Genomic DNA, 26,735 nt, shown 5'->3' with positions numbered 1-26,735 from the left:
AAGTACCTTGTATATTTATCTGGTTTGTTACACTGTAAATTCCTCGCTGTTTCAGCTACACACTTTTTAGCAGGTTTTTTTATAGCCTAATAAATATCAACATACAAAAGCTTTCTTTGGCATCCCATTTATTCTTTGTTCTAACCTCAGACTATTATTTCTAATAATTATGTCCTGAATAACACACCATGTTTCTTTGTATAGAAGGAAATAATAATTTTCTTCTATAATAATTTCTCTTTCTTCTTTAAGATAGGGTTTTTTTTTTTTGGACTACTTTCTGAAACTTTTATCATTTTCTGGTGACTAAAGAACTAAGTTCTTGCTTCATTTATTAATTAGTGAAACTCTGAGAAGCAAAAGATACGTACTATGTGGGTCCCATAGTGAAATACCATCATTACTGATGGAGGCTTTTGGGGGCTCACGTTGGACGTGTTGGTTATTTGGTGCTGGATTCACCCTGCTTGCATTTCAAGTTGTGGTTGTGAAATAGAAGGCTTTTGGAAGGTGTATCCTATTTAAGGAGGATTTTCTCTTCGTGAATATACTACAGTTAAAAAAAAATAAATAGAGATTGTGGACTGCCAGTAGTAATAATCTGTCCCTGAATCATTTGGCTAATCACATACATGCAATGGTTTTGGATGCAGGTGCAATAGCATTCGTGGAAGAGCAGAATTTTTCACTGGCAAAACTTGAATTTTTTCATAATTGTATGTCTTCTGGGAAATTTTTTCACTACTTGAAAAACAGCTGAGGTCTCCTCTAGCCTAGGTGCTTTGTACAAGTCTGAATGGTAGGGCTAAAGGAACTTTGGATCATGAACTATCTATTTATTGCAAGAAAGCAGATTTTTTTTTTTTTCTGAATTAGCCCTTTACCATGAACCTTTGTTTTAAACAACCCTCAGCACTTTAATAACCTGAGCAACAAGCTCCCTCAGCAGGTTGCTCTCCAACCAATTTGACATGATTGTTACAAAATCATCGAATCACATAACCGTATAGCTTCACTTTCTTTTATTCTGAAATGTAAAGTCAAAATCTACAGCCCCAAACTGAGAATGTTTCATAGCATAAATTTTTTTTCTTTAGTTGATAAGTGCAATGGTAAATATGTGAGTAAAGTAATAGGCTACCATCCTTTTGGAAAGCAATTAAAAAAAATCTCTGTGTAAGTATTTTACTCTTCTGTGAACATTGTAACCCTCTATTAAAACCAAAAAGCATAACTGTTCCCTGAAACAGCACATGAGATTTGCAGTTACTTTGAGAACTATTGATTTTAAAGTTCTCGAGGAGTGCCTGTAATCAGCATGGCTGATGGCTTGTTAATTAGACTAGTCCTGGGAGAATTTGGCTCCCCATACTGTATGTTTATGAATCTAATCAACCAGGCAGTGAAAAAAACAATTATAGATACTATCTTTATTTTTTTACTCACAAAGGAGCAAGAATTGCAATACTGGAGCTCTTGCTCCGTGATAATTAAAACATGGATCTGAATGAATAGAAATAAAAAAAATGAATAAAAAAAATACTGCTGTGAAGAAGTCTATTCATCACAAAGAGAGGAACTTGGGAGCAAATAGAAGCAGTAGAAGAACATAAACTCTTGGATCGTGCCATAAAATCCAAACTACCTGCTGGACTAGTGTGCATCAAATTTAATTTTTTGCTGGGGGAGGGGTTTCTCAAGGTACAACAGGTCTTATATCAGAGATTTTGGTTTTGTTGTGGCAGGTCAGTCAGTCTGTTGTCTAGATTAAAAGAGGAAGATAAATATTGCCTATATCAATTCATGTCCTTGGATTTGTCTTGTTTCTTATTGACAAATGTGTTACGAATTTGTCATTAGTGTTCCTTTGTGCTTTAAATGATTTGTAGTGAAAATACCTAGAAACAGTAGTTAGATTCAACATTACCCAGACTTGTTATTTCTTCCATTTGTTTTTTCAATAGGTTAATTTTTCATGCACCATCCATTTCTGACTCCCAAGATTTCGAGCCCTGTGCTTGCTATTCCAGCTGTGTTGGCAATGGGATGGTGTGTTGTGTTCTGTGAGCACCTCGCTATAGTAGTTGGGGATGTTAGTCTGCCTGTGGATAGCATCTATCTGGGGTTTAATTATTGCCTTTTCTGTCCTTAAGGAAGAGGTTTGTGCATGGATTTTTTCTTGTTCTTGATAGAAAAGACTTGGGTTTTGGTTTTGCACTACAGTTATGTGGAAAGGTTTAAGTTCATTAAATGCCTTTGAGAGGGTTCTGATGAGCCTGGGTAGGTCAGAAGCTAGAGGCTTTTGCAACTAGAAAACTTTTGTTTTGCACAAGTAAATATATCCCATGGGGGAGGCAGTTCTACTTCACTTACGGAGTGGAGTAGTTCTGTTCTTTTATTCCAGCCTCTTTTACAGCCTTGTAGCTCTCTTTAAGCTAGACCACTCACTGGTTGCCTAAAGCTGTGGACTGAAACCTGGCACTCAGTAGTATTCTGGCAGAGCAGAAGAGACAAAATGTACATCCTTATAGACATCATTTACCTTAGTGTAAATAGCCATAATCCACCTATGAATCTTGCCTATGAGTGGTTTTCTATTATATATATGTATATATAAATTACTAATAAATCAGTAGAAAGCAGAGCAGTAGGAATTTATGTCAGAAGGTCTCCTGGGGCGTTCAAATGTGAAGATATTTATTACCTTTTTCCCTGGTTTACATCTTCTGGTTTCCCTTTCCTGATTTAGCAGTGATTTATGTGAGGGGCTATTGGCAGTTTTGGGAAGGGCCCACCAGAACATCAGCTGTGGTTATATTAAACTCTTTGCCAAATTCAAAGCAGTTTAATAGTTACATGCTGTCATTCTTTTTCTGGATTACATGAAAAGAATTTGGTTAAAATAAGGATTTTCCTCCTAATAGTTGGAGAGAGACTTCAGAGTTGGTTACTGTGAGGAAAAGTATTTAGGGTTAACTAAAAGACACCTAATGACAGCTCTGAGTATTAGAGGTATTTTCTTAATTTGACAAGATCTACCAATATATGGTGTTAGGTAAGATGCAGCCACAGGATCATGAAAAAAACATCCATGAGGACATGATTCCCTGCCATGCTTGCTCATGCTTGCTCTTGTTGATTGGACTCTCTCTTGGAGGCAGATTGACACTCTGGGTAGCTTTGCTTTAGTAGGTTAGTAGTAGTTACTATGTTAGTAGGTAGGGTGTTGTTTTGTTTTGGGTTTTTTTTGGGTGTTTTTTGGTTGTTTTTTTTTGTTTGTTTGCTGGGTTTGGTTGTTGGTTTTCTTTTCCTTTTCTGAAGGATCTAATTTGTTTTTTCTCTGAGGCTTTACATCACAGCAGGGACCTGGAAGATGATGATAGTTTTCTTTCTCAATTTGGTTCCATTTTAAGTGAACTGTAATAGAAGGACCATTTTCAGCCTCTACAGATGACGTGGAAAATATGCTTGATGATGTATCTTGGGGATATTTACCTAAGTGCAGTACAGTGATTGAGTTTTGAGATGATGAGCTTCGAGTTGCAGAACTTGATGTCTGAAGTAATTAATGACAAAAAAATGGGATCCTTAAGTGTATTTTAGCCAGCATGTAGTGCTTCAATGAGGCAGAATGTATTGGAAAAACATGCATAAGCAGCAGAGAACAAATGCTGTTTTGATGGCAAAAAGGAATCTACATAAGTATGTTTCTCATATGAACTTTACCTCAAATCATTCCAAATTTGTACATCTGTCGAGTTGTTATCTACCTGATCACTTAAGAATCTGCATAGATGTGTGATGGTTGCTCTGTGCAGTTTGTTTGCGGTTTATTACCTGCTCTGTATCTGCTTCTCCTGAAAGGGACATAGCTGGAGCATGGTAGAAGAGGGCTGCCATCCTTCAGATGCTAAGAAATGGTTTTTGGAAGAAATCTTGGCGATGAAGGGGTGACTGTTCCTTGCCAGCAAGCAGCTCCCTATTTTTGCCTGGAGAATGGCTTTGTTAGGCTGGGTGGAGCAGGGAGTCAGAGACTCACTCAGCTGCTAGAAAGGCTAAAAAAAGGCAGTAAGATGGGCTTTAGAGGAGCAGTCTGGCCTCTGCAAGTTCGGTTGTTAAAGATGGTTAGAAAGATTCTGGAGGATTGAAAAAGAACTGCCTGGAGTTTGTTACAAACCAGACTCTTGCTGGAATTTCAGGCTTGAGTTGAGACTAGTACCCAGAAACTTGCAGTGCAGGGATGGGAGAGATGACTATGTGCAAAACTTCGTTCTGGTTATCCTTTAGAACCAAATTCCTTACTCCAAGATTTCATTTTGCATTCAAATTTATTTGCAAGAAAAAGGTGCTGCATCAATTAATCAGAATTTACTGTAATTGATGACTTAAGTTGATGACTAAAGTAGTAGTGCAGATAAATCCACTGAATGGATTTGGGATTGTGGTAAATTTGAGTGACCGTTGCCGTGTGCAGCAACTCACAGAAGAAGCAGAAGCAAATGCCAGCTGCTGTTTAAATTACAGAACTTGCCTTCCTTCTCTTTTTTTATCCCCCTCCTTAAGATCTTAGCACCCTTTTTCAATTGTATGAAGCTCCCTTGATCTTGAAAAGTCAGCTACTGGCAAAAAATTAGGAACAAACTGATGATGGCATTTTCATGTTTTCTGTAGCTAAATAGTATCTTGAGTTTATGAAGTGTAGAATACTTCAATGTAGCACTGGTTGAAATGCGGCTATTCCTTGAGTATTTGCTAGGAAAAAAGTCTGAGATGATGTACCTTGCTTGTGCATATGAAAATGGAGTTAGGTTTGGTTTGTTTGTTTGGTTTGTTTTTGGTTTTGTTGTTTTCCTAAGAAAAGTGAAAATAAAAAGCTTCAGCTAAAAATGCTTTTGGTCCCGTGGCAGTTTTTAAATTAAGATTTTTCTTAACACTAGCCATTCATTTTAGGAATTTAGGGTATACATGTTGTCTGGAAAAGTATGTTGCACAATTTTTCTAGAGCAATTATAGTATTGTGGTTTGGTTTAATTAATGTCAGGGTATAATACTGCACTCTCCCTAGCGGAGAAGAGAAGTAATGCAGTGGAGATTTTGTGAATATAGTATCCAGAATTGTGGGCTGAAAATGTTAAGTGAGTGAGGCTGGTACCAGTCAGATGGTGCCTTGAGTGTTTCTCCTGTTCCAGAAATTGCATTGCCTGAGGCATGAACTTAAATGTTGTGCTCCAAGTTCAGGACAGCATTTTCATTGTATTGCACCTTAGATACACAGGAGCTGTGGTTGTACTTCCTCTAGCTTGTTAAGTAAGACTTTGTTAATTTAGCAAAGCGGCGCACTACGAGAGGCAGTGTCCTAAATGCTGCTTCAGGGTGGCACCATCTGGGATAGCAAATCTTATTTCCTCTCTAAAGAAATCATAGTACAGAAGCAAAAGGCTGTGTTATGACATCTCTCTTACTTCTAAGTCATCCTCAGAATATTTTATTGTCATGAGGAAGCAAGTACCAGATTCTCTGTGACCTAGTGCAGTTTATGCACCCTGTCACTGGTTACGTACCTTTCACCCTGTGTTATACTTTCTTTTGGTTTCTGCAGATGTAGATTCATAAACAGTTGCAACTCAGTAATATCTCAAAAATCCTTCTATTTTTTTTCTTCTGCTTTTACTTCCTTCCTTGGTTTTAGGAAAAGGGTCATCTTAGCAGCCTCCTGTTAACTAAGCTTGGAAGACGTTTAGGTTTAAATGAACTCCGCATAAAAAAAAATAAGCTAGTGATGATTTTAATTTAGGAAAAAATTCTAGCTGGATATGTAGGTGGGAATAATTGTTTCAGGGCGAGGTAAAATGACTCCCTGTTGCTGTGTTAGGAATGAAGGTCTGTAATAGAAGCCAGCATTTGGGGACAGGAAGGTATGTGTAGTACTTCTTCCTCATGACAGCTTGCTGAATATCACTTGACAACTAGGTACTATAAATTCTCAAATTCATGAACTGAGAGAACTGAGTTTTCTTCAATTAAGTACTAATTTAAATGATAGATTAATATTCTATTCACAAAGTGTTGAAATAGAACATAAAAGAAGGTTATGGATGAGTTGACATAACATTTAAATTGTAAAACAGTTGTCTGATAAGTATGAAATGCAAAATGAGAGCTACAGCTCACTTCATAGAGAATTTCAAACTTGGAGAATTTTTTTTCATATTTTGAGTGATATGCAATGCCTATTTTGTATAGTGAATGAGGATGGCAGGGATTTAGATTTATTAATGGCAAAATCTATGAGGACTTGATAAACAGATGGTACTTTGAAAAATCTGCACAATGAAATCCAAGTGTTCACATTATGAAAAAATAATACTGTAAGGCAATTGAAAAAAAATCACAGAACACTCATTCCTGTAAATACTTTTTCCTAGTTTAAGATTTTTTTTCATTTTTTCAAATAATTGAGCACTAATGTTGCTGATCAATATGAGAACAATTACTTTCAAAGCAACAGACAGACATAATGAGAATGTAGTGGTTCAGTTCTGCATGCAGTTGACTCTATGCAAGAACATGGTGTGGATCATAACAGAACACTGTGTAGACACTCTTAACTCTCAGTGTGGGTGAGAAGCCTCACCTGGGTTCCCTGTTTTAAAACCAGACATGTTTGTTCTTAAGAGACTCACAGAATAGTTGAGTTTGGAAGGGACTTGCAGGGCTGTATCAAGTCATATTTTGAGTTTATACAAGAATGAAGACTCCGCAATCCACCTTGGTGACATTTTTCCAGTGTTTGCCCAATGTGACAATAAGAAAGGCTTTCTTGATCTTTCACTGCAATTTCCTGTATTGTTTGTGTCCTGTTCCCTCTGTCCTGTGACTGACTGGTCACCACTGGCAAACCCAACTCTCTCTTTCTTTTGTGTGTCCCATCCCTGAGACATCTCTTCACCATGCTGAGTGCCTTCATCTCTGTCAGCTTCTCATAAAAAAAGATGATTTTGTCCCTTAATCATCTTTGTTGCCCTTCACTGAATTTCCTTCACTGTGCTCTTTTTTACTAGGGAGCTTGAGGCTGGAGTGAGCCTTCCAGATGTTTGTCACTGCTACTGAACAGAGGGAAAGAAGCACCAGTTTTGACCTCCTGGAGAGGCCAAGTTGCTCTGAGCCATCTTTGATGTTAGGGCACACTGCTGGCTCACAGTCAGCTTGTCTACCAGGACTGTCAGGTCCCACTTGGCAAAGCTGCTTCCCTGTGATTTGGCCCCCAGCCCATACTGGTGCCTGGTGTTCCTCCACAAGAACAGGACTTTGCACTTCCTCTTGGTTGCATTTCGTGTCTTTTGCTCTTTTCTCAGCCTGTCAAGGTTCTTCTTAATAGCAGCGCAACCCTCTGAGGTATTGACTGCTTCTGGTTTTGCACTGTCTGTGAACTTGCTGAAGGGGCACTCTGTCTCACCTTGCAACTTACTGATGGAGGTATTGAACAATATTGGCTCTCCTGTTGACTCCTGGGGTGTGTCTTTGATGACTGGCCTACGGCTGGACTTGGTGCTCCTGATCCACAGTGCTCTGAGCTGTACACTGTGGACAGTTTTCATTGTTGATCACTCTTGATTTTAGATGGAAAATTTGATTAATACTAGCTGTTGGTGTGAGCAAGGATTGTTAAATATACATGGAAATGCAGTAGTCTGTGCACAGACACCAATAATTAATCTAAAAAGTCAATCAACAAGTACAGAAATCTGTTTTCCTGATTTCTGAGGTTCATGGGAAGCATTAACATCTACTTCATCCAGCTCGAGATAATCCACTGATTTTCCAGTGTCCTCTTGTTTTCATAGCAGGACATGGTGGAAAGACAAGAACCCTTCTTCTAGTTGCTCTGTCTGCATGGGGAAACCTGAGATCAGCGGGGTTAGTGTCAGCAGAAGAGTAATTTAAAAAAATCTGGTGACATTATAAGTGAGAAAGATGCCAAATATGCCAAGCAGGGAAATAAATGCATCTATGGCAAAGTGCTGGGCTGTCACAGATGGCTTTTAGTCATTGTTATTCTAAGGTTAAAGCCAGTGCAGAATCTTCAAGTGTGTTCATAGAAGAGTGGAGTTTTGAGAGATAAGGAACAGGGTGATGCTGCTTTGCATATGAAAGATCACAGGATGAATATGAAAATAACCTTCTCTCACATTTGATCCTTAGTGTTAACTGTTGAGCTAGAGATGCTCTGTGACAAAAATTTCTGATTTAAAAGTTTTATGTATGCTAATAAGTGGATGGGTATGATGTTTTCATAATTCCATTAGGTCCCTTTCCCTGTTAGTATCATATTCATGTAATCCAGATGGGTTCTTTTCATCTCATCATGTTCTCTTTTGATTTGGGGTGTAGGAAACACAAAAGTTGAGTGGCATGTAAGGCATCTGATCTAAAAGAATAGAACAAACTGAATGGGATGTAGTTTATTATAATTTATTAAAAGAAAGTATTGCAAGTTATTCAATCTTTACCTTATATTTATTGTGGCAATCCCATATTTGGAAGGTAGGACAGTTTCCATAATCATGTGTGTGCTTTTCATCTGCAGGAAAAGTGGGGAGAAGAGTTTTTCTTTGGAAGCTTCTAGCAGGGTCCAAGGTCTGCTTCTTGGAGAGATGTAATTTGTACCTGAATTTTATATATCAGTCAATAGTAATCTGTATCATGTTAAAGATTTCAAACACAGCACAGAATTCCTCTAAGAAGAGTTCTTTATATTCCTATTCCTTAAGGGCTGTGGAACCTCATGCAGAAATCCAATATATCTGCTTTTGTTTATGATGAGATTAGTTAAGTGACTTATCTGTTATGGTCATGACATGGTTTGTTTTTGCCATCTGTCAAGCTCAAGAGAAAGGTTTCTGATTGTGTCTTTTGTGTTCATGGTAGCTGTGATGAAAGTATCTATGGAAGGTTTATCCATAAATGCTTTAACTCGGGTCCTGTTTACTAACTTCTGGTTTAGGAATTTTAAAGGATTTTTCTTTGTAATTTTTGGAATTTGGAAAGAGGAAACCTGATTCCACTTGGGTCACCTTCCTTATTTAAAATTTTTGAATTATAATGAAAATTGCACATTGAAATTCTTAGAATATATTTAATGACTTTTTCTGTGATTCTGGTTCCGATACCTTCATTAACTTCCTATATTCTCATTGTGGCTGAAAGTTTGCAAATACAATATATAGTCTTCAAAAAGAGAGATTTGTTTGAAAGTGCCTTGGCACCTGCAGTGTTTTAGTGAAAATTCATGGCAAAATTTCTGCACAAACCTTGAAATATTTTGCAAACTTTGAGCCTTTGGGGATTTATTGAATGTGAGGTCACCACTCACAGTGTGGTCATGCAAAATGGTAACTATGGCAACTGCAGATGCTGGAATGGAGAGTAAGCAGGGAGGTTTATGTGAAAGAAGTGATATCCTTGGACATAGAAAACATCTTTAGAGAGCCTCCTCAGATGGAGATGACATATGGGCATTTTTATGGTGTGAAGTTCCTTTGTTTTCTAATGCCAAACAAAATAAAACTTCCAATGACCAGTTCTCTTCCAAGTTTATTTTAATAGGTACTTCAGGTTTTAAAGATAGGTTTGGCTTGTATTTCCTCATAACTTAAAACTTCTGGATTATCCTTAGGTCTTGAAATCCAGGAAAAACCAAAGCTATGAAAATATGCACCCTAAAATTTTGGTGTCTCTCTTAATTTAATGAGAAAAAGAAGGAAAAATGGCTTTTGAATTTTGACAAAAAATTTTATGGAGTAATTGTAGGTGAATGTTAAAGTTACCTAAACAGGCACATACACAGACAATGCTGTGCAGTATTTTGATTTAAAGCCTGTGGGAACAGAAAATTATTGGTGTTTTTCAAGGCATTCTAAGCTGTGTTACTTGCAAAAGCTCTCATTGGATTCTGCAACACTTGCAAGTCTGCTGGGAGCACCTACACGTCTTTACGCTCTATGCAATCTCCAGCTTTTCTGATTTGTTGTGGTTGCAGCTTTTGGTTGGTTGGTTTTTGGTTTTGTTTTGGGGCTCTTTTGGTAATTTTATTTTTCTGAATACTGTTCAGGGCTGAATTTGATTTCCTGTGATTTTTACCATCAGTGCTGCTTCCTGTTATGAGTTTTTGCATCAGGAAGACTGGGTGGAAAAAGGAAAGGACCTGCATATCTTCTCCAAAGATTTCAGTTCATAGAGTATTCTACCAATATACACAGAAGTACTTTGTTCTGTAGCTGATTGGATGAAATTGTGCAGTCACTGCTAATGACAAAGAGTCTCTTGTCAAAATGTTCTGTCTTTCTCGGTATGCTCATACTGTTTTGAAGTAAAGGTGAGCCTCTGTCAGTTCTTGGAAAGGCAGAACCAAGAATACTTGGAAAGAAGTATTCTATGCATCTTTCTTTGAGAGTTGAACTCCTGGAAACTGTTAGTGTTGTTTATGCTGTGACTTCTAGAAAGTGCTGTCATTCTGATGTAGACCAGGGCTAGGCTGATGATCACAGAATCCTTGGATAAGCTAGGTGTAGGAGCCATGATGATGTGACTTTGTCCTCTGCTGTAGTGACAGGGAAAGCATGACCTTTAAGCCTCTATTGTGTTGTCCTTGTCATGAAATATACATGGGGTGAAATCTTTTCTCTAGTGAAATGGCAGTTGTGCTGTTAACTTCAGTGAAGTCAGGGCTTTACAACTTGTGTAATATAGGGAAAAAGCAGAAAGTTTAGATTCAGATCACTCATGAAGTTTATTTTTTTAAAGTCTATTGAATGCAAGTATGAGTTCATTTTGCAATTTTTGTGGTCTCTTAAAAGTAATCCTGCAGTCTTTCTTTACCCTATACAGCCACAGCCTTGCCATTCTTTCTTGATGCTTGTTACAAGAAGGGCTATGGCAGGATAGGAAGCTGGAATGCAGAAATAAAATGCCATTATGGATAATTTTCTCTTATTAGGGGATATCCTCCCCTTCCCCAGCCCAAATACGCACACTCTTGCCATGGCAGATTTTTATCTTTGAATCATGTTTGATTCTAATATAATGCAGAAGCAAATGGAATTTGAGCAATCAGCAGAGGATGAACTAACAGTAAAATAGCTGAGGAGGCAATGAAAATTTTCAGTTAAGGAATATGGTATCCAGTGCAAAGACTCAAGGAATTTATTTTTAAATTAATGGTTAGTGGAATAGGTTCCAACACTTTCAAAATCCAGCTGTGGAGTATATACACCAATTGCTTGCAGAAAATGTGCCTCCTCTTGGTTACCAAGTATACCTTCTTGTAATTAGGATTCAAGTAAGCAGTGACAATGTCATTAGTTTAGTTTATCTGTAACCAGTGCCAGGACTGAGCTGGCATTTGAAGGTGTTTAGTGCTGTTGTGACTAAAAACAACATACAAATAGGATGCAGGATAGAGCTTATCCTAGTCTTCTGAACTATCTGGTTTGAGGAAATAGTTTGTAATTCCTGATGGTAGCCTAATTTTAAAATTAATTTGGAATTTATCTTTTGATGTCCTTTTAATCTTTTGGTTTCTTTTGCCGTTGTGTATAAAGCATAGATATGCAGAAATCGCTTTTAAAAGAAATGCTTGTCACCAACAATCTTTTTCTTAATCACAATTTTTTTTTTCATCTTTGGCTTTGATTATGGTAGTATTGAATCCCAGATTGAAACCAGCTAATGGATTTTGCAGAGAAAAAGCATAGTTACTATGGCTACACAGCACCCTGAAAGCGTAAAAGGACAAAGCATAAATGAACATGGTCCTGGCTGCTTAGCCATTTGCAGAATAGATTGTAATAACTTAAAGTCTTTATTATAGCCTTTCAGATTTTCAGAAAAAGCAGGATGTTAGTCCTCTAAGAATTTTTACTTTATTTTTAGACTAAATAATAACTTTTGAAGTAGCATATTTGAAAAATATTTTGCAAAACGTGCTTTGCTTGTAGCCAGTTCATCAGACATGTACCACAGGCTGTAGCATGTGGTGAAATTTACTATTACTGGTCATTTCATCACTGATGTTTTTACTGTGGTATTTCAAAATGAGTCAAAATCGAATCCTCCTATGGACAGGTAAACACAAATATGTGTGGTTTGATGAAAACTTAATTTTTTTTTTGTAATTTTCACTGTAAGTTTGGCTGAAATATTTTTAACTTTGATTTTCTTACCAACCAGGGAAACCAACCTACATATTTAAGAGAAGCACTTTGTGTAGAGTGAAAAATAATAAAACACATTCATGGTTAGGCTTATACAATTAAGGATTGAATTAACAGTTTTTAGGATGACCCTAGTGACTGATGGAATCAGTTCTACTACCTGTCTTTGCTTGGAAAATAAAATGCATTAGAATCAAAACCATGTCACTCATAAATCCACAGGCTTATTTCAATGGCTAGTTAAAATAAAATAAAAGTTTTTAGAGTGGAATGATAAAATGCATTTATTGTTCACGTCAGTACACAGATAATCGTGGGCAATGTACTTTGGCTGTTGGGTAGTAAACCACAGGAAAGGTAGCAGCTGAGCATACAGGTGGTTTTGTAAAGGCATATTTATCTGCTCTTATTTGCAGACAGAGGGCTCTTGTTATTTGTATTTTGGTTTATCCCTCCAGCAATATTTGCATATATTCATGAAGTGGACTGGCTTGGTGCATGCGCAACAGACCAGCTGAATTCTACTCCTGTTGTAGATCTGCCCTGTGCTCTGTAGAAATGCCACATTTTGCTTCCTTAGTCCATGGTGTCATTTATGTCTAAAACATGTAAAGAAGCCTTTCTAACTAAAAATAGCAGAATCATTGTACAGAATTTCACCAGAGAGACCAGAAATCTAGGCTAATCTGCAAAACGTGTTTGGGCCAAATTCCAAGGTGAGCAGATGAGTGTGCCTGGAAAACCCAAGAATAACCCAAGGAAATTATAGGGAAAGGTAGAGTGATTTCATTCCAGCTGGCAACTGAGTGTCAGGCAGCCACTCACCCACTCCCTGCCACTACCCTCCAGTGGGGAGGAGAATCAGGAAAAAAAAGTAGGGTTCATGGATTAAGGGTTTGTGAGTTTAATAATTGAAACAAAATAATATACAAATAATCCTAATTATACTGATAGTAATGAAAAAGAGGGAGAGGACTGATTCTATGGTGAAAACCCAAGAGAAACAAGTAATGCGCACTGCGACTTCTCACCCCCTGCTCATGGATGCCCAGCCCTTCTGAAAGCAGTGCTCAGCCCTTTCCAGCCAGCTTCCCCCAGTTTGTATGCTGGGTGTGACATTCTGGGGTAGGGAATATCCCTTTGGCCATTTGGGGTCAGCTGTCCCAGCTGTGCACCCTCACAGCTGCATGTGCCACCTCCTCACTGGCAGAGCCTGAGGCAGTGAGAAGTCCTTGATTTGGGGTGAGCACTGCTGGGCAGCAACCAAAACCAGGAGCGTGTCAGAAGCATTATCCCTGCATTGAATCCAGAACACAGCACTGTGCCAGCTACTAAGGACACTGTTAACTTGATGCCAGCCATAGCCAGGACAGGAGGGGATGCTGATGGGAAATTATTGTGGGAATTTAATCCTGTTGTTTACTGTGGATCTGAGATTGCTCAGTTGTAGTCGTTCTTGAAGTAGCTGTAGGCTATAAACTACCATAAACTAAAGTGTTGTGGTGTAGGAATGATCCAGAATGTCTGATTATTTTTCAGATCTCCACAGGGCTTGTTCCTAGCTGATCTTGGTGTTGGTCAGACAAATCTAAAATAAAAGATATCAGACTCAGAAATTTAGTAGGCTAGTTTTCCTAATCTGAACATTTCTTCTTTAATGTGCACCTTGAACAACACTTTTGTTGCAATTTCACACAGAATCAGTGTGCTCAGGACTAAGGTGATATTTACTGAAGAGTTTGGGATTTTTTGATGCTTACTTTAAGCGAGTTTTTCAGAAGAACATCACTTAAAAATGTATGTTTCTTCCATGTCTTAATTCAGGGAGAACAGGTTCTCAAGATAGAATCCCAGGTAAAATATGAGTTACTTTCATGGAATCGATGTTACTAGTTTATCTTGAATGAAAATGTATTGAGAAATTTTTCTCTTTATTTACATTTCTTTGGTCATTATAAATATGAGGATGTAAAAATTAGAGGGGTCTGGCTAGTAATATATTCTAGGTGATGATGTCTATCAGAAGTTGTCCCACAGTAAGCAGCCATTGTGGTTTTTTCATTCCAAAATCACATTTCAACATATTATTTCCTTATTCTTTAAAACTTTTGCACAATTTGTTTTGCTACATGCAAAGTAATGATTTTGAAATTTTAATTAAGTAAAGACTACCATCATATTGACAGGGTTTTTAAATAACCTGTATCTCCCACCTTGCTTTAGATGATTTAAATGTAATGCTCTTGAAAAATGAAATTATTAAAACAACAAAATAAAAAATATATGCCTGAAGAGAGGAGCTTATTCATGGGTACTTATTTCATTCATGTGAGGTTTTTTTTGCTTGAAGAAGTACTCCATTTATTGTTTACTTAAATACTGCAGAAAAATATGCTGTTTGAATTCAGGAGTGGATCAGTTAGAAGGGCTTTGACAGAAGACTGAGACTGTGTGATATTTGGTGTTGCCATGGGAAACTGCTTTGCAAGAACATTTGGATCGCAGATGGACCAAGATAAATAAAACAGATACAGGTATTGAATAGAGATTGTTTAATGCTCTGTGAAAAAATAGGAAAACAGGAACTTAAATCTATATAACATAGTTCTTTGATTTGCCCTTTTTAAAATGTGTATGCTGTTTGATATGAGTAGTTCCACAGTGAAAGTTCCCTATAAATTTTGTTTCCAAGAAATCAGAGAAAATGCCGGGTTTATCTGCCTCACCTTCTGTATAATGGGAAATCCGTGGTGTCCTTACTTTATGCCATAATCTACTGCTGTTTTGGGCTAGTCTCTGAAGTTGCATTTAAGTACACAAACACTATGAAATGAAAAATCTTTGTATTTAAGATGTTATAATTTTGTTGGCTTCACATGAAGCTACTGGCAGCTCTTCTATAACCTTATAAACCAGCCTTTATCCTTGATTTGAGAAATAAAAAAATATAAGACTCATACTCTGTTTAAGAGCTGGAATGTCTTGGTAATCATGTTTGGTTACACACAAGTTTGTTTCCATAGCAACATGAACACAAAAGATGCCCATGTGACTGTCTACATGTAGCATGCCTTTTTATGAGTACCTGTGTGCAGAAATACACTGTATTTCTGTTTAACATGTATTCTTTGTTTTGCCTGGCGACCAATATATAACAATAATAGATAGGTCATTAGAAAACTTGAAATATAAATAGTAATCATATCTTTTCAACAACTCAAATTCAAACTTGCATAAAGAAAAAACTTATGGAAAAATAAAAGCTTTATCTGATCCCTTGAAGATGTATGATTGATCAAAGGGGTTTTTTTCCCCTCTGAGTAATATGTTGATTATAGAGTATTTCTTTGGATTTTCTACAGTCTATTTGTGCTTCTGTTCTTCATGACTTATAAAACTTATTCCACAGGTTGATGTCTCCACATGAGTGGAACAATTCTTTGGGAGATGCTGTCATAAATCTATTAATGCTTATGTAGGTGTTGGTGTTTCATTTAGTATAATATGCCATGAAATTCTATTCCACTGAACACCATGCAGGTGATTCACATTTTTAGAGTGCATGTTAGCCAACTATTTTGAGTGGTCAGAGCAAAGTTTGTTTACTTTTCAGTATATCTTTCCATTAGAAGAGGAAATATATTTGATGCATTTGTTGTTAATCAATTTTAAATATTGGATGTGAATACTTACCTGAAATTCTATGTTTATTTATGTTCTGCTTTCTCATGGGAAACTAGGAGTGCTAGCAGCAGGAATTATTGGGGAAAATTTTTATCTTTCACAATGACAGAATCACAGAATTGTTAGGGTTGAAAGCGACCTCTGAAGATCATCTGGTCCAACCCCTGTGCCAAGGCAGAGTCAGCTAGAGCAGCTTACACAGAAACACATCCAGCTGGGCTTTGAATATCTGCAGACAGAGAGACAATTAATTGGATCAGAGCATCTGAATTTCTCCTGTTGCTTTTAATCTATGGTTTTAAAATCTTGCCATCAATATCCAGGAGTCCAAAAGACATGTTGACATTCATTAGCGTCAGGGTTCCTGTGTATTTCTAGATTCAGCTATAACCTTTTAAAGGCTTTTACGCTAGCTGTGTTGTACTAGTATTGTACTACAGCTAGTGTATTTACACTAGCTGATTGTACTTTATATTCCCCCATGCATTGTGGAGAAGAGATTGCATGGGTGATTAATTTAACCTCTTTTCAATTTATTTTAAGCGAGTCCAGTTAAATAATTTGCTTTCCAGAATCATAGATATGCTGTGGTTGGGAGAGACCTCTGAAGACTGGCTAGTCCTTTGGTCAGAGCAGGGTCATGGGGTCACCTAGCACACATTGCCCAGGAATGTGCCCAGTGGGCTTTTGAATATCTGCAAGGATGGAGATGCATCTTGGGCATCCTGTGCCATTGGTTGACCACCCCCATAGAAAAAAAAATCATGTTTAAATGGGATATCTTGTGTTTAATTTGTGCCTGCTGTCTCTTGTCCTTTCACTTGATACCACTGAGAAAAGTTCTGCCTTCCTTATTCTGCCACTGATAGGTGTCTGTAAGCGTAGGACAGATCCTGTTGAGCCTTCTCTTCTCAAGGCCCCCACCTCTCACAGCCTCTCCTCATACAAAAAGTGCTCCAATCCTTTACTTGCCTCCTTTAGCTGGCCTTGCTGCAGTAACTCTTTGTCTCTCTTGGGCCCAGTTCTGGGCTGGCCACTGCAGCATTCAGGATGGCTGAGCAGAGGGGAGGGATGTTCTCCCTCAGTGTGCTGGTGATGCTCTTCCTCGTGCAGTGAGGGTTGCTGTGGAGCTTCTTTGCTGCAAGGGCACACTGCTGGCTCACAGCCAGCTTGTTGTCCCTCAGGCCCTTTTCTGCCAGCATCCATGGGATTATTCCTGCCAAGTGCAGCACTTCACCTTTTTCCCTGTATTGAACTTCATGAGGTCACTGTTGGCCCATTCCTCAGCCTGTCAAGGTTTTTCTGAATGCCAGGACAACCTGCCATGTATCAGCTACTCTTAGTTTTGTATTATCCATGAATTCTGTCTCAACTTGTGAGTTATTGATGAGTTGCTGAGCAGTATTGGCTTTTGTATTGACACTTGGTGTGTGCCTTTGATGACTATCCTCCAGTGAACTTGGTGGTGCTGATCCACAACCTTTTTTGGCCAGCAATTCAGTCACTTTTCTGTTTGCCTTACTCTCCATTCATCTGTTTTGTGTTTCATCAGTTTTTCAGGGAGAAGACAATGCAAGGCTGTGACAGAAACATTATTAAAGTCAAGATAAGCAATGTTCAGTGTTCTGTCCTTGTCCACTGGGTCAGCGTGCTCATTGTGAAAGGCTATCAGGTTGGTCAGGCACAATTTCCCCTCCATGTATTCATGCTTACCATGTCCAAATGCGTTCTTATCCCTCCTCTGTTTTGCAATGGCTTTCAGGTTTATTTTCTCCATTCCTTTCCTAGGAGTTGAGGTGAGGCTGGGACTGAGTTCTTGAAAGTGGAGGTGATATTTATTCTCTTCCAGTCCTCAGAGTTTCTTCCCCTCACCTTGATCTGTTATCCTTTTTGATCTTTCAGTGTTTGAATGCTCTCACAATGACATCAGCCAACCCTCAATATGTGTGGTGCATCTCATTATGGCCCATGGATCTGTGTGTGTCCAGTTGGTTTAAATGCTTCCTAACCTGTCTCTGCTCCACTGAGAGGAAATCTGCCTTGCTTTAGGCTTTCCTATGGTTTTCAGGGACCTGAGATAGCTGAGGGATGGTTTTATCAGTAAAGAGTGAGATGAACAGGGCATTTAGTGTATTGGCCTTCTTCATAGCTTTTGTGACAGTCTCCACCAGGAGATATCTTTTCATTATATCTTGTGACAGGGAGACCATTGCCCATAGCCTTCCTTATGTTGCACAGCACCAGCTGAAACTACCAGTGTCTGTGATCCCAGTAAAGTTGAATTCTCCTACTGCAGTAGGAGAATTCCCAGTAAAGTAAATTCTCCTACTGCATGCAGACCTCTTAATTTGTCCTGTTTGCTCTGCTGTGTGCATTAGCAAACAGGCTATTTGAAGAGGCACAAAAGCATGTTTTTTCCCCAGAAAAGATAGAATACCTTTACCATAATTCTGCCTGGAAGGCATTTCCCTATCTACATGTACACAGTTGGGGTGGGACCCCTACAGCCCTGGTTTTTTGCTTACAAATTTCTTCCTGTTGACATTACCCCATACTCTTTGCTTGCCAGCCTGGCACATTACTTCCTCTCTTGATTGCTGCTCATGCTCTCCTACTTCTGCTATTCCTAGTTTGACTTCTCATTACTGGATTGGCCAGCCTGTTGTCAAAATGTTTTTCTCCACTTATGTGGACAGCATCTCTGCTGAACCATCCTCTGTCCTTGTAGAATATCCCGTGATTGTTTAAAATCTAAAGCCCCACAGCCCACACCAGCTGCGCAACAAATTCTTATGGGATCTGTTACTTCCTTTTTCACCTTTCTGCCTTTCTGGAAGGATTGAGGGGAAAACTGCCTGGAGTCTCCATGCACTTGACCCCAACCCCCCACATAATCAGCAGCATAATCAATGCTCAGTGCTTTCTTCATTGCCTCTGATGTCATTTTTGGTGCTCGTATGGAGGAGCAGCACAGGATCATAGTCTGCAGCAGCCCTTTGCAATGTCCTGACCTGAGTCTCCAGCAGGCTGCAAACCTCCCCAAGCAGCAGCTGTGGGATTCACCTCCCCTCAGCAGGGAGCTTCCTGCTGCAAATGCCCACCAGAGGTGTCTCTGCACCTCCATTCTTTTGCTGGCTAACGTCCCTTGCAGGACAGCGCTTGTATTTGCTATTCTTATGAGAAACTATTTCAGTTAAGTGTTCTATGTATTTTACTCTGTTTTGTGAACAAATATGTATAAAAACATTGCTGGAGAACTAATCACACATTTTGGCTTTTTTTTGTTTTGTTTTATTAAGCTTTGTTTATTTTTGAATGTTATCCTGCCAATGCCATGTGGGTTAGCTGGCTATGCAAAGGCTTTTTGTACCACTGTGATGAATAGAGGAAAGATCATGTGTGGTTTCCCTGTGCTCAGGAAGGTCAAGGAGTGATCTCAAATCAGTCTGAAAGTCTACAGAAAGATAATGGATATCAGTATTTGGTACAGGATTTGATGAAAATTATTTAAGATTACCTTTCAGGTCCAGAATTTTTACTTAGGTTATGCCTTTTGGAAGACACCAGCCTACAAAGTTCTCCCAAGCCTTGCTTCGTAACCTGTTTTAAGGCAATGAAATAGACACTATTTTAACATTGCAACTGGTTTCATGTGTGTCTTGTTTCTATTTCTTCTAGGAAATGAACCCAGGAAGTAATGTGAAAGGTCATGTGAAGCTCTGCCATAGCAGAAATTTTCTAAAAGATTGCTTTACCTGTAAGTTCTTATTTTCTGTTGTTAAATGTTATACTGTGGTGGGAAAAAAAGACTTTATTTTAGCATTTTGACTTGCAGCTTAATTGTGAAGAAAACCTTTCCAAGTGCATTATGTGGTAACATGTGCTATTACTCACTTTCTCTATTTTAGTAAAGCCCAAACAAACATTTTTCCTCTAAGTAAATAACTAAATCTCCCATTTTCCATAAAACCTGTTAAGGTTTAGAGTCCAATGAGCAAGATTTTCATGCTGTTTCATTACAGATTTTGGATCCACTGGGATGCATTCTAAACTGCAATTACTTGTTTTTCAGAAATTATTTTAAAAGTAAAGGGTAAAAATTATTCAAACTTGTATGAGAGTGTGAAACTACCACTAGAAGCTCTTTGCAAAGATTTCATATGCAGGTGCCTGCTGTGACAGAGACATCTTTGGGATTCAGAGTTATTAAATTATATGATAGTGCCCTTTACAATTGTGTCACTTGTAGCAAAGAATTTTCTTCAAGCTAAAATGAACTCATTTAATTTTGTATGTATTTCACAACAAACTCCACCTATGAATTTAAACTGTGGCTTTCATCCTGAGTCTAATTATCTACATCAAAATACTTAAATTGGGAGATATGAACTTGCTCTCCTAGCAAAATTGCAAGAAAAATATTAAAAGATCCATTTTACACAAGGAACCAAAACCATTAGGCTTGATTTTTGACAGATTCATGTGGGTTGTGTCAGAGCTTAGAACAGAATACAGAAGTTCTTAGTCCCTGTCAAAAGATATAATTTGAAAATATGTAAATATGCCAAAAAAGTATAGCCTGAAGGAGATTGGGAGTTTGCAAGCTACAATTTCAGCAATGTGTTAATTTTTTCCCTTTTGTATGTAATTATCATAGTTGAACTATGCATCACCTAGATAGCAAGTTCTTGAAAATTATAAGGGGGAAAGCACTACTGAAAAACGTTTCAAAACTGATAAGTAGGGGTTTAATCCTTTAAAAGTAATAATTTCAGATTATTTTTGTTATCTAGCACTCTATTTTAAAGTAGCAGCAACGCCTGTACAAGGGCAGCATAGGTAATTTAGTTTGACATAAAATCTTCAACCTAATAAAAGCTTGCAAACACTAGCCCTCCACGTTTCAAGCTCCTTATGAAGCTTCAGAAAACCTGCTCATATTTATTTGATTTTCTTCAAAATGTGCTTCTTTGTCTCTTTACCACTCTGATGTAACTTGAGACAACCATAAAATAAGTACCAATATAAGCAAATCTGTTAGAAATTAAAATCTGAATTCTGCACTTTGGGTTGTAAAGTAGAAACAGAATGTCTTTATTATGTAAATATTCACAAAGTACTGGTGCAGCTTCAGCAATTGTCCTGTATTATCCTAAGTGCATTAAAATTACTCCAACATTGGAGCATTTCTTTAGGTTTGTCAAAGAATCCAGATGGGCTATTTCAGGATAATTCAAGGAGACTTCTACAATTAGTCAAGGAAGAGAGAAGAAAAAGTGCTCTTCTGATAATGCTGTCTTAATAACTGAATTAGTCAGATTTTCAGTATTATTTGAGAGGTTTAATTACTTAGCATTAGTCAGGTGGATTTGCAGTATCATAACAGTAGCCTTAAAAGAGCACAAATTATGAGAGAGAAGATTGAGGTAGAATAGGCTAAATTATTTCAGTTTTGTCTTCTCTTTCAATTAATTGCTCTTGTTATTTTCTTCATATCTCCCTGAGAAATCCTAGTATTTTATTTTTATATGTGTGCATGTGGGTGGATGTGTATCCATTAGAGATATTTATATTCAGTGAAGATAAGACAACAGTTGGGACAAAAGTGCTTGGAAGTGACTTTGAAAAATCAGAGGTGAGAACATGGAGAAAAGTCCCTGACAGGATGCAAATGCTGAGTGTTGTATTGCACACTGAGCAATAAAGTACATTTACAGCTTCCCAGACAAAAAATGCATTGTTTGAAATCCTGCAAACATGCTGATTTTAATAGTGTGACTGCATTTGAGGACAAAATAGCAGAAAAATGTATTTTTTCCTGATCTAAAATATTTGAAACATTGTCTATTACTGTATATAGAGAATTCTGAAGTCTGGTTAAAGAGCTGGCAATATCCAATAATATTTCTTACTGTAGACTGCAATTGATTTTGTAATTCATATATTCAACCATTGTATTGGTGTAAACAGAAAAAAACAACATAGGGAGGAAAGGGATGTTGTTGTTGTTATTATAATTATTTTATGAGTACAGGTTGCTACACGACAGAGAAATCTAGCATTTTTAACCATTACATAGTTCTAACTTATTTGTCTTTTTGCTAGAAATAATTCCATACTTCTAATTTTTATATGGATTAGAAGCTTCTCTGTTATACATTTAATGAACCTGCCAGTATTCTGAATTAATTAATTAGTATTGTAAGATTGGCTGTCATGATGTACAGACAAGCAACAACATAACTCATTGAGATTTGTAGATTGTGACAGCAATTAATTATGAACAGTTTTGTAATTGTTATATTTTAATTTCAAAAAGAGTTTCCATGTATTATTTCTATTAATACTAGCTGGCTGACAAATCATAGCATCATAAAATGGTTTGGGTTGGAAGAGACCATAAAGATCATCTCATTCCAGTTCCCCTGCCAGGGACAGCTTCCACAGGACCAGGTTTCTCAGAGCCCCATCCAACCTGGGCTTGAACACCTCCAGGGATGGGGCAGCCACAGCTTCTCTGTGCAACCTGTTCCAGTGCCTTCCTAGCTCTGAATAAAGAATTTCTTCCTAACATCCAATCAAAATCTCCCCTCTTTTAGTTTAAAACTCTTCCCACTTGTCTTATTTCCCACTTGTGTAAAAAGTTACTCTTCCTCTCTTTTATAAGCTCCCTTTAAGTACTGAAAAGCCACAAGTAAATAAGAATCTTTTTCTACCTTCCCCCCTGCAATTGGATTCTTCTATGTTCAGCTAGTCACAATCAAAGTAATATTTCAGTCCTGTGCCTAAAGATCAAGATTATACCCATCATATATTCTGTGTAAAATAAGGAGTAGCACAAAGCCTACTGCTATATGTTTATAGAAGAACTGGAAGTTCTAAATATGAACCAGAAGTTCTTAATATGATAGCCATTCACCTTGACAGAAATGTAAGAGCAGAAATATTCTGTTTGCACAATAAATTATTCCCATTTAGGGAAAGGCATGTTTGTTGATGCACAGCATCAAGTGTTCCTCATTTTCTTTGAGTAGTTCCCTTTGAGAAGGGAATCTTTGAGAACTTAGCTTTTTCTCCTATTCTTCTCATGCCCTCTGGGGGAAAAATTACATATGGAATACCTTCTCTTCATTCACAGCTACAGGGTTGGGTCAATTATATGGAGATCCTGGTGAGAGTCCAGTGAAAGTGCAGCAAAAGGAAAGACTAAAAAAAACCCAAAAAGACACTACCAAAATCAGTAGTAAGAATTGAAGTACTGTCTATGGAAACTGGTGAACACTAACACAGGCTTTTTTTGCTGTAGAAAATTCCAGTACCTTAAGAGCACATTAATTTTCAAGGAGTGTCATGCACAGCTCTAATTAAGGTTTCACTGATCACCGGGGAGTGAATCTTCCCTGCTCTCCCTATGCCTACCTCTTGTCATTCTGAACTGAACTTAGATTTGAAATTTAATATCAGGTGTTACCTGGCATATGTGTTCATGTCAGCTTCTGTCATTACATTCAGGGAAATACAAGTTTTAATTGTAGCATTTCTGCATACTATAAGCATCTTCCTGATCATAAGTGTGTACAAACCTAAATTGCAGAGTAAGGAGAATAGAATTATTGCAAAGGTCTTTCATGTTTTGCTTCATTACTTATTATGTAGATTTTTTTAATAAGGGGTATACTGAGGAATATAAATAGATATATCTGAAATGATGACAACAAGAAATACAACAGCTGTCCCTGTTGTTGCTTGTTAATTTGCTGTGCTGAGGTGTAATTTCATGCTTTGTTAAAATCAGACCTATTAACTATGATTTGCTGAAGGTGAAATAAGGGGACAGGCTCCATGAAGTTTCTTTGTTTTAAAAAGTATGTGGTACGTAATATTCACTGAAAGTAGTGGTCAGGGAAAAGCATCCTGTAAGTTAAATATGTTGACACAGTAAAGAGCATTGATTAAACTAAACCATAATATTTTATTCTTTACAGTCAATATACAGTTAATATTTTCTCTAGGCATAAACTTCCTAAATCTCAGGTCACAATGCATGTGTAGACATCAAAATGGTGCTGTAGATAGCAACACAGGTGCACAGACAGCATTCGTAGTCCACCAGGCATGGCTTCATTAGCTGCTGAACTTTAGGAAAGCTGGAGAGTTCTCTGAGATGCCTTAAAAATTAAGAGTTTAATGGGTCCTCATGACCTAAGCAGTGCTAAAGTTGAAAAAGAGCTGATGGGGAAAAAAACACGAACAAAAGAAAAAAATATTGGAAAGAATTCTCAGGAAGGGAAGATAGTCCGTTTCAATGAATAAAAAAAATTGAGGTCCAGGGGGAGGAAAGAAAGAAAATTATACAAGATGTGAGTACCTCTGAACAATAGTTGTTATTTTTGATTGGTTTAAAGTTTTTCAAATTCAGTAGAAGAAACTTATTAGTTTATTTTCAGTGTTGTGCAAATATACATTAATTGTATATATTTTATCATTAGTAAGTTTCTGGGTAATTATGTGTAGGTTTAGGGAATGTATGGGTAAAGTTATAAATGTTTTGATTCCCTCATTTGGAACAGTGTGGGTACAGTATATGTTTCCAAATAGTGCAACAAGATTTGGCTTCTCAGCCTCTCTCAAGACTGAATTTGCATCTATTCCTCTTGACTGTCTTGACCATGCTGCAGAAGTAGCTTGGGAGGTAAGGAATGAGCTTTGATGTGTAGCCTGTCATTTTTAGCCTCCTTGTTACACTCATTGAATATTACTCCACACTTAGTCCTTTGACAGGAAAGGTTACCTGGGATTGAGAGCCCATGAAATTTTTTTTCTGAGTCTGCAAATAATTGTCTTGCAAAGAATAATGCACTTTAGAATGAGATTCTTAATGATACCAGAAAAAGTACAAAGAAAAGTCTTTATGGTCTAATTTAACAAATACACCAGTTTTGGGTGAGATGTGGTATTATGTTGTATGTCTACATCTCATATTATCTGGCTTCAAGCAGAAAACTTTATTCAGCTTCCCAGCAGACAAAAGGCTCAACTCCAGTACCAATAATTTACAGTGTGGAAGGGTTGTGTTGTCATAGAGGTGCAAGGGGGGCGTCAGGACCTCCAGAGTGCCCACAGAAGCACACTTCTCTCTGGGGAGCTCCTTCGGACCCACTGAAAGCAGAGCACTCCTGAGAAACCTCACATTGGTAGAGAAGCAACTTCCATTTATTTCCTTCATGTTGCCTAAAAATTGATGACAACAACACTGAGTGTTGTGTCTTCCTCCTCTGAAGGCAGGTTTTAGGTGATTGTCTCAGGAAATGTCATTCTGCAGGATTACTCTTGTTTTAGACCACTGATAGTGTTGGAAGGACTGTCATGATTGTGGCCTTCTTGTGCCTTCCACGGATCTAGAGGATAATTATTGATTAATGTAATGGACCAAAGACAGCTCTGTTTTTATGGGCTGATTCATGTGAGAATGGGTTAAGGATTCACTGTTTCCTGGAAAAACATGTGTAAGCTCTTGCCTCTAAACTTGAATGGGAGAGGCAAATTCATACTTCTGTAATTACTTTGATTGCAGTTTCTTGTTGTAGTCTATTTCAGGTAAACCTACACTGCATGAATCATAAGAAATTGCTAGCTAGAAAATAGTTAGAATGTCAAGAGGTGCTTTTGCTCCTCAATTAACTAGTTTAGCATTAATGTCAGGTCTGTGTAGCTGCAAGATTGAGTTGTTTTTGTTTCCTTTTTTAAATCATGTGTGCATTGTGAGAGCATTGGCTTCCAGCTGTGCAGTAATCTCTGATAGCTTGTTTCTATTTTTTAGGTTTTATATGACTTTTGTACCCTCCCACTCTTCAAGATACCCTCTTTGTACAGCTCTTGGTTTGTGGCTGTGACTATTAGCAGAAGGTTTGTTTAACAGAAGACAACCTGAAGAGTGACATTAGAAATTACTGTCAAACAGACAGGGAGGCAGTAGGAATACTGATGTGTTTCTGCTTTTGTGATCAATCAGTGAAAAAGCCTATATTCTAAAAGTAAATAAACAAGCAAAACCTGTCTGCTTGTGCTGCTATCTGCAGCTTCCTGTTGTCTAGAGGCTGGGGGGGGCATCAGCAGCTTGTGGGTTTTTTTGGTTGAATAGCCCAGCAGTGTACATAATTTGCATCATACAGAGCTGGATAGAAGATCTTGAGAAAACAAGGTTTTATGCACTACTGCCACCTCTCATTACTATTGCATAGGTGTTGCTGCAATCCTTGGCCTTTCCATGTTCAATTGTCTTGTTATTAGTGATACAATTGGAAAAATAGTCCTGATAGGTGGTATTTTTTGTGTATAAATAGCTAAAACTCACAGTTGCAACTGTAGTTAAAGCTAGAATTTCTTAGCAGGTACACCCTGCAACATGTGTTGGTCATCTTGTTAGAGGTTGGAGACATGGCTGGACTGGAGGTGTCTGTGATTCCTCATGTGTGGGGGTTTCCTGCTGAGCCATCTGGCACTGCAAAAGTCAGAGAGGAATGATGAGTATTAATGTTATATTCATTTGGAAGATACCGTTCCTGGAATGTTTTGCAGAAGTCATTCCTGCTAAAGTGAAAACTTCCTTTGATAAACTCATTTGTGTTAAGTGTCCAGAAAGTTAATTCCTGAGGCTGTTAGCACTGACAGCACTAATTTTCTCTGTTGATTTCAGAGCATGAAATTTGTCCAGACATCTAGCTTTGCAGAGGAGAGTTGTTGCTTTGGAAAGTAGACTGTACACACTTTATGTGGCTAAGGGTTAGATTGTGTATACACACTTATTTCTCCAGTGTATATCCATCAAAGAAACAGGAT

The 26,735-nt window shown here is 37.7% G+C and overlaps 1 protein-coding gene across 7 annotated transcripts in view; it reads left to right on the top strand.

The window, feature by feature from the left end:
- MARCHF1 (membrane associated ring-CH-type finger 1) overlaps positions 1 to 26,735 on the top strand; it is a 226,004-nt gene that overhangs the window by 55,637 nt on the left and 143,632 nt on the right. For all 7 annotated transcript variants that reach the window (XM_071431997.1, XM_071431996.1, XM_071432003.1 and 4 more), the window contains one exon: positions 19,575 to 19,653. The gene's annotated coding sequence lies outside the window, so the exon portion shown is untranslated. The remainder of the gene's footprint in view (positions 1 to 19,574; positions 19,654 to 26,735) is intronic.

The sequence above is a fragment of the Agelaius tricolor genome, unplaced genomic scaffold (assembly GCF_023055355.1).
Source record: "Agelaius tricolor isolate 1412-34295 unplaced genomic scaffold, bAgeTri1.0.p SCAF_8, whole genome shotgun sequence".
In the NCBI taxonomy this organism is placed as follows: Eukaryota; Metazoa; Chordata; class Aves; order Passeriformes; family Icteridae; genus Agelaius; species Agelaius tricolor.
Note: the sequence above shows the minus strand (reverse complement) of the source record. Positions and strands in the feature narration are given on the sequence as shown.